The sequence below is a fragment of the Sturnira hondurensis genome, unplaced genomic scaffold (genome assembly GCF_014824575.4).
Source record: "Sturnira hondurensis isolate 20B ecotype Veracruz unplaced genomic scaffold, ASM1482457v3 Scaffold0021795, whole genome shotgun sequence".
Taxonomy (NCBI): domain Eukaryota; kingdom Metazoa; phylum Chordata; class Mammalia; order Chiroptera; family Phyllostomidae; genus Sturnira; species Sturnira hondurensis.
This window is the reverse complement of record NW_028094426.1, coordinates 2,868,600-2,880,650: the sequence shown is the minus strand read 5'-3', so window position 1 is coordinate 2,880,650 and position 12,051 is coordinate 2,868,600. Positions and strand designations below refer to the sequence as shown.

Below are 12,051 nucleotides of genomic sequence, written 5' to 3'. Positions count from 1 at the left end.
GAGCCAGAGACTAGAGCCTGGTTTGAATTAAAGGGGTGTGAGCTGCGTGCATTGTCTTCTTTCTTTTCCTTCAGCTGAAGTTCCTTTGGGAAGCTCTTTGCTGAGCCAGGGTTGGAGAAATTCCATACCTGTAACTGTAACTGTTGTTGTGACTGGCTTACTCCCCTGGTTGGGAGCTGCAGTTTGAAGAATTTTTAAGCAAAGGGACTTTGTCCAGTTGATGAGTTCAGAATTCAGATAAGATCTTGAAAGTGGTAACAAGAGTCATTACTGTTGTCTGAAACGATAATTCTTGAAGGTAATTAGGTTTAAAAGCAGAAGTATTTGGAAGATTGATTTCATCCTCAATAAAAGTAGATTTTATTTTTCGTAAGGTACATGGTAGAAGTTGTGACCCCAAAATGCCTCTGTAAGACATTGCAGATGGTTATTTTCATGTGCTGCTTGGCATATGTTCAGGAAAAACCACAAGGGAAAATTGGCTTTGAAATGCTCGTGCTTTAAGGTATATGCTGAGATACTTTGCAAAGATTTATTTTCTTGCCAAATATAACATTCAATTACCAACTGGAAGTGTAAAAGTTCATATTTTCATAAAAATCGTAGCAATGAGTTTAACAGGCTTGCTTAATTATGTTTCATTTTTTTCCATTCTTCAGCGCCTACCTAGTCTACCACTAGAGGGCACTGTTGGCAGTGATATCAAGAGAAAGCAAAAGAAGGAATTTTGCCTAATTTATTTACTTTTGAGATCTTTTCCAACTTATATTTCAGTTGGTAAATAATTATGTATTTTTAAAAGCTACTTTTGTATTTTTGTTCTTGTATTTCATACTCCAAATACTTAACTTATAGATTTTTGTTTTGGTTTATTAATTTAAACTTTTGTTCCAGATTTTTAATTAATTCTAAATCTAGGATTGTTTATTTTTTCCCCTACAATGGGGAATTTGTTCTTGCACATCTTCTTTTGGAATGTTATTAAGCACTTGGAAACTCATCATTTTTTATTTTCCAACTGGTGGAACAATTTTGTTTTCCCATTTATACCTTTCCTGTTAGTTGCCAGAGGGTCTTAGGGTGGGAAGGGGCTCATTTATAATAATAAAGTCTCTTTTGCACCTTGTTGAGGGGCTGTCTAAATCTCTAAACAATAAGGAAGTTCTCTGTATTTTGGGAACAACTATATTATTTATTGGAAATTCTTCATGTAAATATAAAAGTTTGCCCCTTTAGAATTTATTGTATTAAACAAGATCTTTTAGTTGCAAGCAACAGAAACCAAATCAGGCATGCTTATGCGCAAAGGTGGGGGGGGACTTATTGTCAGGAAGCAGTTATCTCATGGGCTGTGGCTGACGTGAGAACCGAAAACTAGAGCTCTGTCAGGACACAACCTGTTCCATTCCCTTGTGTCTGCTTCTCTCTACATCATTACTTCGTTTTGTTTTCTCTGCATATCAATATTCTCCACTTCTTTTATCCCCATGGCAAAAATACCATTGGAATGAATAAAAATGACAAAAGGGTTTTTTGTTACCTAAGGATAGGCTATTCTGCCATTCTGTGATGCCAGCTACCTCTGGACAGTGCAAATGTGAAGTGATCATTGGTTCTCGTGGCCATGGGCTCACTCCCACACTGCCTTCACAGTGAGGTAGGTCTCCTGGTTAGATTCCATATTGTGGAATCTACCAGGCCTCTACCAGGCCTGCGGCTCAGGCACTCTCTAAGCTCTGAATAGTGGTGTTAGTAGAGGAGAGGCAGGCTCATACCCAGAACATGTGCCTTTCTCGGGAGGAGGCAGGGCTGGCCTTCCCAAGATGGAGGGATTCCATATAGTCAGCTTGTTGCTGGTTGGTGGCTGTTTGGTTTCCTCCAGGAATAATGCGGTATTGGAAGTTTGGTGTGGTCCCTGTTGCAAACAAGTTGGATATTTAAAGGCAGCTTGATATGCTAGCTATCAGAGAGATGCAAATTAAAACCACAATGAGATACCACTCAACACCAGTCAGAATGGCCATCATAAACAAAGAAGCAAACAACAAGTGTTGGAGAGGTTGTGGGTTAAAGGGGACCCTAGTTCACTGTTGGTGGGATTGAAGACTGGTACAACCACTATGGAAAACAGTATGGAATTTTCTAAGAAAACTAAAAATGAACGTGCCTTTTGACCCAAAAATTCCACTATTAGGAGCATATCCTAAGAACCCTGAAGCACCAATCCAAAAGAACCTATGCACCCCAATGTTCATAGCAGCACAATTTACGATAGCCAAGAGTTGGAAGCAACCTAGATGCCCATCGGTAAATGAGTGGATCAAAAAACTATGGTACATTTACACAATGGAATTCTATGCTGCAGAAAGGAAGAAGGAGCTCCTACCCTTTGCAACATCATGGATGGAACTGGAAAGCACTATGCTGAGTGAAATAAGCCAGGCGGTGAAAGACAAATACCATATGATATCACCTTTAACAGGAATCTAAACAACAAAACAAACAAGCAAGCAAAATATGACCAAAGACACTCAAATACAGAACAGGCTGACAGGGACCAGAGGGGAGAGGGGAGAGAATCAGAGGGGGAAAGGGGATGGACTCACATGAACAAGTATAAAGGACACATGGACAATAACTAAGGTGGGGGGTGGAAATGGGAGGGAGGTGGGGAACACTGTGGGGGGCAGGGCTGGGAATACAAGACAGAAAACTGTACTTGAACAAGAATTAAATAAAAAAAAACTTAAAAAAAGGCAGCAGTAGCTACAATGGCATTGTTAAATGGGGTCCATAATCTTGGGCTCACACGTAGCTTGTTTCTGCCACCATGTCCACTGTGTTTATGTGTCCATCATGTCTACACTGGGTAACTAATGATGAAGACTGGCTAATGTCAAGTCTATTTTGTCTCCTTGGTTGTTGAGGACTTTTGCCACGGTAGACACTTTCTGGTCAGTATCCACATGTAATACACAAGTCTTCACACTTCATGCTGTCACCCACATGTCTGTCTATAGACCTCCTTATCCCTGATCTTCCAGTTCTCCTTCCAGTCTCCTAATCAGACAATCAGGGCTTTGGCCACTACCCAGTAATTGATATACATTCTCTCTTTGGGTCACTTTTCCCTCCTCCCAAAGTGAATGACGCACACTTCACCATCCACAGCTCTACCATTGGGAAGATTTCTCTCTCCAAGCTTTAGTTTGCATTAAAATCATCTGGAGGGTGGTTTTTTTTCATTTTTATTTTTTAAGATTTCACTTATTTTTAGAGGGAGGGGAGGGAGGGAAAACTCAATGTGAGAGAGAAACAGATCTGTCGCCTCCTGCATGAGCCCTGACCAGGGACTGAACCTGCAACCCACGCATGTGCCCTGACCAGGAGTCAACCAGTGACCTTTTGCTTTGCGGAACAATGCCCGACCAACAGAGCCACATCAGTCAGGGCTGGAGGGCTTTACAAAACACAAATGGCTGGGCTCAACCCCCAGAGTTTCTGATTTAGTAGGTCTGGGATAGCAACCAGGACTTTGTAGTTCTAACAAGTTTCTAGGTGACGCTGATGCTTCTGATCCGAGGACTGTCCTTTGAAAACCACTACTCTAGAGATTACAATAAGCATCATTAACTTACCACAGTCTTTAAGTAATATTTTACCACTTTGTAGACAACGTAAAAAGTTTCTCTCATTTTTCTTATTTATTACAGCGCATCTGTGTGGTTATTGTCACATATTTAACTTCTACCCATCTTATAAACTCTAATACATTTTATTGTTTTTATTATTTTCATTGTTTTAAATGGTTGCTAGTCTTCTAAAAAGTTGTAAATGAATTAGCATTTACATTTATTCTTGTTTATCCTTTCTGAAGCTCCTCATTCCTTTTTAAAAATTCCACATTTCCATGGGGGATCATTTTCTTTCATCCTGAGGCACTTCTCTTAGAACTTTTTTTGTATGGTAGATCTGCTGGTGAGAAATTCCCTCAGCTTTGGTTTGTTTGGAAATGCATTTCACTTTCACTTGTGAAAGATATTTTCACTTAGTAAAAAATGCTAGGTTAACAATTTTATGTTTTTCTAGTACTTTATAAAGATGTCATTTAAGGCTGGGTGAAGGTGGGAAAAGGGAGAAAAAGTGGGTAAACTAATTGCTTAAATAATAAAAATAAGATGTCATAATATTTTTTGACTTCCACCATTCACATAATTGTTCCCTTGAAGATGTGTGTTTTTTCTCTGGCCATTTTAAATATTTTCCTTTATTTAGTCTTTACTAATTAACTATGACGTTCTTAGGGGTTTTTTCTTTGTATTTCTGCTATTTGAGGTTCATTGAGCTTCTTGTGTCTGTAGTAATGTCTTTCAACAGCTGTGAAAAAAATTCATTGTCATTATCATTTCAAGTATTTTTCCCCCATTTTTTCTCCTCTTTTTCTAGGACTCCAGTCATGCATATGTTAGACCATCAGCAATGTCTTTATTTTTTAAAATTTCTTTTCCTTAGTTGTTTTATTATACAATGGAATACATCCCAGCCATAAAAAAAAGAAGAAAATGTTTTGTCCTTTACAATAGTATAGAGGGACCTGGAGAACATCATGTTCGGTGAAATAAGCCAGTCAGAGAAAGCCAAATACCATGTGATTTCACTCATATATGGAGTCTAGTGAACAAGCTGAACTGACAAGGAAAATGGGGACAGACTCATAGCAGAAGAACAGGAAGGGGCCAAGGGACTGAGCAAGAAGGAAAGGACTCATGCACATGGACAGCAGTGTGGTGATTACTGGGGGAAGGCAGGCATAAGGAGACTAAATGGTAATGGAAAAAATACAATAAAGTTTAAATTCAAAACAAAAACAGAACAAAAAATTTCTTTTCCTATCTGTGCTTCATTTTGAATAATTTATTTTGAGCTGTCTTTGAATTCACTGACTCATTCTAAGACATCTTATTTTTATACTGTATAGTTCTAGAAAGTTCATTTGGTTCTTTTTAGAGGTATTTATCCACCTTTTGATTATTTTACTTAATATATTTATAAGTTATTTTGATATGACCATTAATTCCAACCTCTGGATCATCTATACCCTTGCTTCTATTATTTTCTTCATTAAAAGTCATATTTTCCTGCTTCTTTGTATATTCTTTTTAATTTATGATTTTTAATATTTTATGCTGGACATTGTATAAGACCACCGGTGGCTATTGATATAGATATATTTTTCTCCAAGTAGGGCACACTTTTCCCCCTGCCAGGGAGCAAGATTGAGGGGCTAGTCACTTCAGTATCACCAAGAACTGAGTTGGAATGGGAATGGGTTACAATTGTAGGTTGCTTTGGTTCTCATCTGCTTTCAAACGTGTCCTATGTCTAACACGGCTGTTTTCTCTCTCTGACTTTGGGGTATAATCACTATGAGACTGGGAGATCTCTCTCCACCTTTCCAACCTGGTGCTCCAGCTTCACAAACTGGTTATCATTCAGGAAAAGCTTCTGGGTGAAGACCAATCGATGTGGAGGGCTGCTTATTCTCAGAGGTTCCCCTGTAGTCCAAGACATCACTCATGCTCATGTGGCTATTTCACTGTTAGGTTTTCCTTTCCTTCAGAAGAAGAATCCCTTTTCTTATGGCAAGGTCCATCAATTACCAAATTATCAAGCAAATGTTACCAGGGAAGAAAAGGCTCTTCCCTATCTGGAATGTCATTCCTTTAGATTTCTTATTTATTTATCCTACTTGTTTTGTTTTGTTTTGTTTTTTTGTTTTGAGCTATAGGTCTGCTATAACCTTTTACATCATAACTAAAACATAACTCATCTAAACTATTTGTCATCCTATGAAAACCATGCAAAATAGGTATTTTAATTTTTATTTTGCAGAGTAAGGTGAAGCTTAAAGTAGATCACTTGCTTAACCTCATCCTAATTTGCAAGTGACAGAATCAGAATTTCAGTGCAGGTTAAACTTTCCATACCTTCAAACATGTGCTCACCTCCCCTCCCCAACCTGCCCCCTTTGCTCTTTCCATTATAAATGCAGTGCTGAAAGGTGACTTAGGGGAAAAAAAGGATTTTGTGGTTAAACCAGTCTAAGAAATGCTATAGGCTCTCTCTCCTTCTTTAAGATTCATAATATGCCAGCATGATTAAAGTCCTCCAGTAAGAACTTATTTAGTACAATGTTTTCTAAACTTATTTGACCTCAGTACTTTCTCCCACCTCAGCAAACAAGATCTATTAAAACTTCACAGAACTTGAGTTATGTGGAACACATTTTTCACAAAACAGCACTACATAATGTTGCCTTCCAATTCTTCTGGTGTGCCATCCTAAAAGGTCATTTACGCATTATCTTATGATAATTCACCAATGCATTTGACAAAAGACCACACTGCTCAATTTATTAATTTTATCATTCCCTATAGAAGAAACACACACTAACTGAATATTTAGAATACATTTATTTTAAGCCATGTCTTTAAAAAAAAAGAAAAATGGTAAATGCAGGAGAGACTAAATGAAGTTAACATAATAAAATATATTGTTTTCTTTAGAAGATATTTTATTACCTAAATTATGAAGCAAGTTGCTGTACCCATACCAGTAATAAATCATTTAGCACAACAACAAAAAAGCTACTTGAGAAATATTTTATACAAAAAGAATAAGGAAGTTCAACAACTGAGAAAGAGGTTATAGAAGCATAAGCATTTTCTCTATAGGGCAGAGTCATTGGATATCACTATTTTTACCTGTATTTAACTTAAAGGTTAAAATAAAACCTATAAAATATATATGTTGCAGGCAAAGTATTACAGCATGTTCATTTAGGTAAGATGCATGATATCAAATTTCTGACAGACTAAAAATCAAGTTGACTTCCACTCAATTTTCTAGAATGCCTATCAAAATCCAGAATAAATGAACATCCTCGTTGCCTGAGATAGAAGTAGTCCTTTGTCTGGGCTGAAAGCACCATGACCATGATCTGATGAGTGGGAAAGTACCTCCTTGGTCCCGAATACCAAATGTTTACTGGGAAACATGTGACTACCTCTGACCAAAATAATCACACTTCATTTATCATCCCAATGTTTCATGAATAAATAAATGCTGATCAGTGCTTCCTATTATTAGGAATATGAAGCCACAGCTTTTTCCTCAGAAAAATACAGTGACTTCCTGCCACAGACACACTCTCAGCTTAATCGATTATCACCACTTGGCCAATCTTGTTTTGTCTGTATTTGCTCCCACCTCTCACCATCCTCAACCTCTCCAGCCCCAACTGATTATTTTATGGCAAGTCCTGGGTAACTTACTTTAGAACGATTCTCCAAGAATTTTTTGTTTTCTGTATATTACTTTAAACAATTATTTTTGGAAGTGTTTTAGGTTTACAGAAAATTTGCAGGTAGCACAGTGTTTTTCATATGTCCTATACTCAGTTCCCCTATTATTAATATTTTGCATTAGTATGGTGCATTTGCCACAATTAGTGAAGTAATGCTGATACATTGTTATTAACTAGAGTCTATAGTTTGTATTCAATTTCCCTTTGCTTTTACCTAACGTCCATTTTCTGTTCTAGGATCTTATCCAGGACCCCACATTATGTTTAGTTATCGTGTCTGCCTAGATCTCTCTGGCTGCAGCACTTTCTCAGACTTTGTTTTTTTTTTTTATGGGAAGCACTGAGTAATGATGTACTTCATCTTTGCTGGAAGGCTAAGTGATTTTCCTGATGCCACTTAGCAAGTGAGTGGTGAGGCTGGGGACAGAGTATAGGTCTCAGCACTATGGATTCAGTGTCCTTTCCATCCACCCCTGACGTCACCCTGCTTTTTGTGTTCTTTGGCATTCAGTCAAAAGACACAATTCCATCATTTATTTGGCAGTCTGGAAAGATACAGGATTCAACTATTGAAGAGATAGGCAAACTCGCTAAATCAGCAATCTGCTTTGCTTCACAGAGAGAAGAGGTGATCTCTACCTGCTGGTAAGAGGAAAGTTTCCGTCTGGCAGGGGGTCACTCCATGCTCTTCCCTGATTTGGTCACCTGGGATGAGAGCCCAGTGAAGCACTGATTTATTTGTTTTTAGCCCTAAGAAAAAATGGTGACTGGAGTAAAAGAACTGCGTATCTGACCTTTACAAAGTAAAGGCATTCCAGATGTTGTCTTGGCCTTTGAACTATTTCCACTTCTTTCTCTGCTAGGTCCTGTACCACAGAAGCTACGAGACTGTGATACTCATCTCCCACTGTCCTTTTGCAGCAGTTTTGCACTCAGTGTATGTAAAGGTAATAAGATTCACTCACGAGAGGCATAGAAGGAATGTTCTTTTTTTAAAAAAAATATTTTATTATTTATTTATCCTCAGAGGGGAAAGGAAGGAGAGGGGAAGGAAACATCAATGTATGGTTGCTTCTCGTGCATCCCCTGCAGGGAACTGGCCCCTGCTGGAAACTGGCCTGCAACCCAAGCATGTGCCCTGACTGGGAATCGAACCCCGATCATCTGGTTTGCAGGCCCACGCTCAATCCACTGAGCTACACCAGCCAGGGCCTAGAAGGAATGTTCTTTAGGTATCAGTGGCAGGTGTGTAGACGGCAGCATTTGTGGGTAGATGCAGTTGTCTGCTGGGCTCCCCACAGGTGCCCCTCTCGGAGCTGCAGGGCAGCTGTGACTTGTCAGTGTTGTCTGCAGCCTCCTGACCACTGGGCAGCTGCAGGAGCTTCCAGATTCTCCAGGCCTCACCCTGGCAATTTTTGTCCCTAGGCTCTTCCAAAGGTTTTGAAAGTATCTGCTTCTACATGTACTAATCTTGTTTTGTCTAAAATACATCAAGTACTTTCTGATTTTCTAATTGAACTTTGGCTTAAAAGTTGTAATCAGTGTCTGAAGTTCATATGATTGGGTCTATTTATATGTCTAATAGTAAAAAAAAAGGGGGGGGGAGGGAAGGCCAAAGTAAATTGTAAAGCAAACGAAACACATATTTTTATTTCAAAATAAAAAGTACGGAAAAGTCATAGAGACAACATTTTGCTATGTCTTTTTTTAAACCGTAAAGGTAAAGCTAAGCCTACTGTAAACTGCATGCTCCCCGCATATCATTTCCCAATTCCTTCTCTGCCTCCCAGAGCAATCACTATATTGAGTTGGTTTATACACTTCTAATCCATGTTTTATGTATAACATAAATAATTGTTATATAGAGACTTCTGGCCCAGACAGAGGAGTGGGTAGATACACCATGCCTCTTTGCACAACCGAAGGAAGGACAACAAATTTAAAAACTAAAAACAACCAAAACTGACGAAATAGAACTGTATGGAAGTCTGACAACCAAGGAATTAAAGAAGAAACACTCACCCAGACCGGCAGGAGGGGCAGAGATGGGCAGAGAGAACTCGTGGCAAAGTGGTGGCTGGAGGACCAGGGAGGTGGCAGCTGGTGGAATAGGCGAGGCAGCAGCTTGTGACCCAGTGGCCCCACATTCACATGTACATAAACCAGGAGGAAAAACTAGGGAGCGAGGCAACCCACACAACCTGGGGCCCCAGCACTGGGAAATAAAGCCTCAAAGCCTCTGACTGAAAACACCTGTAGGAGTTGAGGCAGCGGTGGGAGAAACTCTCAGCTTCACAGGAGAGTTTGTAGGAGAGACCCACAGGGTGCCAGAATGTACACAAGCCAACCCACCCAGGAACCAGCATCACAAGGGCCCAATTTGCTTTTGGGAAGCATCGGAAATGACTGAGAACTGACAGAGGGCCAAGCACTGTTCCCTCTTGGACCTCTCCCCCACAAACAGCATCACAACACAACAGCATGGGTTGCCCCACCCTAGTGAAAACCTAAGGCTCTGCCCCTTACTACATAACAGGTGTGACGAGACAGAAAAAAAAATGTCCTAAATGAAAGAACAGATCAGAGCTCCAGAAAAAATACAACTAAGCAACAAAGAGATAGCAAGTCTATCAGATTCAAAGTTTAAAACACTGGTAATCAGGATGCTCACAGAATTGGTTGAATATGGTTACAAATGTGATGAAAAAATGAAGGCTATTAAAGTGAAATAAAGGAAGATGTACAGAGAACCAACAGTGAAGGGAAGGAAATGGGGACTCAACTCAACAGTTTGGACCAGAAGGAAGAAAGAAACATTCAACTGGAACAGAATGAAGAAACAGAAATTCGAAAAAAATGAGGAGAGGCTTAGGACATCTTTAAATGTTCCAACATCCAAATTATAGGGGTGCTAGAAGGAGAAGAGGAAGAATAAGAAATTAAAAACTTATTTGAAAAAATAATGATGGAGAAGTTCCCCAATTTGGCAAAGGAAATAGACTTCCAGGAAGTCCAGGAAACTCAGAGAGTCCCAAAGAAGTTGGATCCAAGGAGGAACACCCCAAGGCACATCATAATTACATTAGTGAAGATTAAAGATAAGGAGAGAATCTTAAAAGCAGCAAGAGAAAAGGAGACAGTTATGTATGAAGGATTTCCCATGAGACTATCAACTGATTTTTCAAAAGAAATCTTGCAAGCAAGAACAGGTTGGAAAGAAGTATTTGAAGTCATGAAAGGTAAGGACTTCATCCAAGATTACTCTATCCAGCAAAGCTATCATTTATAATTGAAGGGCAGATAAAGTGTTTCCCAGATAAGGTCAGGTTAAAGGAGTTCATCTTCACCAAGCTCTTATTATATGAAATGTTAAAGGGACTTGTCTAAGAAAAAGAAGATAAAAAATATGAACAGTAAAATGACAACAAATTCACAGCTATTAACAACCAAACATAAAACAAAACAAAACTAAGCAAACAACTAGAACAGGAACAGAATCACAGAAATGGAGATCACATGAAGGGTTATCAGTGGGAGAATGGGAGGAGGAGAGGGTGGTAAAGGTACAGGGAATGAGTAGCATAAACGGTAGGTAGAAAATAGACAGGAGGAGGTTAAGAATAGTATAGAAAATGTAGAAGCCAAAGAACTTATATGTATAACCCATGGGCATGAACTAAAGGGGGAGAATGTGGGTGGGAGGGGGTGTACAGGGTGGAGGGGAATAAAGGGGGAAATTTCATTATATACATTTACTATATTGTATATAGTAAACATTTTATATATTTAATATACATATTAATATCAAATAATTACTTGCATCATGTACATATTCTGAAACTTGCATGTTTCCTTAATATCACATTTTAGAGGTTGGTCCATGTTAATATACATAGATCTAGTTCAATTGTTTCAGGTCCTTCATAGTGTTTCCTGATGATTGGTTATTCTACATTGTATTAATATATTCCCCTGTTGATGGGCATTTAGGTTTATTCTAACTTTTATGCTATCATTAAAACAATGATATAATAAACTCCTCATTTTGAATGCCTTTCTGCAGCATTCATGACTTTCTGAGTCTTGAAGTTTAGGGAAGCCAAGACAATAGAAATATTTTAAAAATATCTCTAATTCATTGGTATTTTCTTATAAGACACCTACTTAATAGTGATAGGGTCCATACTCTTCAAAAACTGAGAAAAGTCTGATTTTACACGATAAAACAAAAGAGATAGTTTAGATGAACAGGCTTTTCTCAAAACCTCCACCCCTTCTGACTCTATGAAGTTATAGAGACAGAAAAGAATCATCAGTGTTAACAAGTATTTGTGAGTGTTTGGTTTTTAAATTGTGCTATTGCAGTATCTGCCTTATAGTAACGTTTTGGGCTGACATCAAAAAGTAGAAGTATGAGACTCCTTGTCTCATTTGGACTTTGCTCACCTATACCTTTTGCTTAGGTTCAGTATCCATTTCTTGCTCCCTGTCAAATTCCCTGACAGTAAAGAAATCAAGGGTGGAGCACAGAATCTAGTAAGTGTGAGAATTATCCTTAGTGATTGTCTGATATAGTCCTTAATTAGAGTTTTAGTCACTCATTCAAAGGCCTGTTTCATGCAGAGAGATATTCTTTGCAGAGATGCGCTTCCAAGAGGATTGATATGAGTCACAGTAGTTGATTA

At 38.6% G+C, this 12,051-nt stretch overlaps 1 protein-coding gene across 1 annotated transcript in view; it reads right to left on the bottom strand.

Moving 5' to 3' along the window:
• Positions 1 to 12,051, bottom strand: part of LMNTD1 (lamin tail domain containing 1) — a 92,617-nt gene that overhangs the window by 18,368 nt on the left and 62,198 nt on the right. The gene's annotated exons all lie outside the window — the stretch shown is intronic.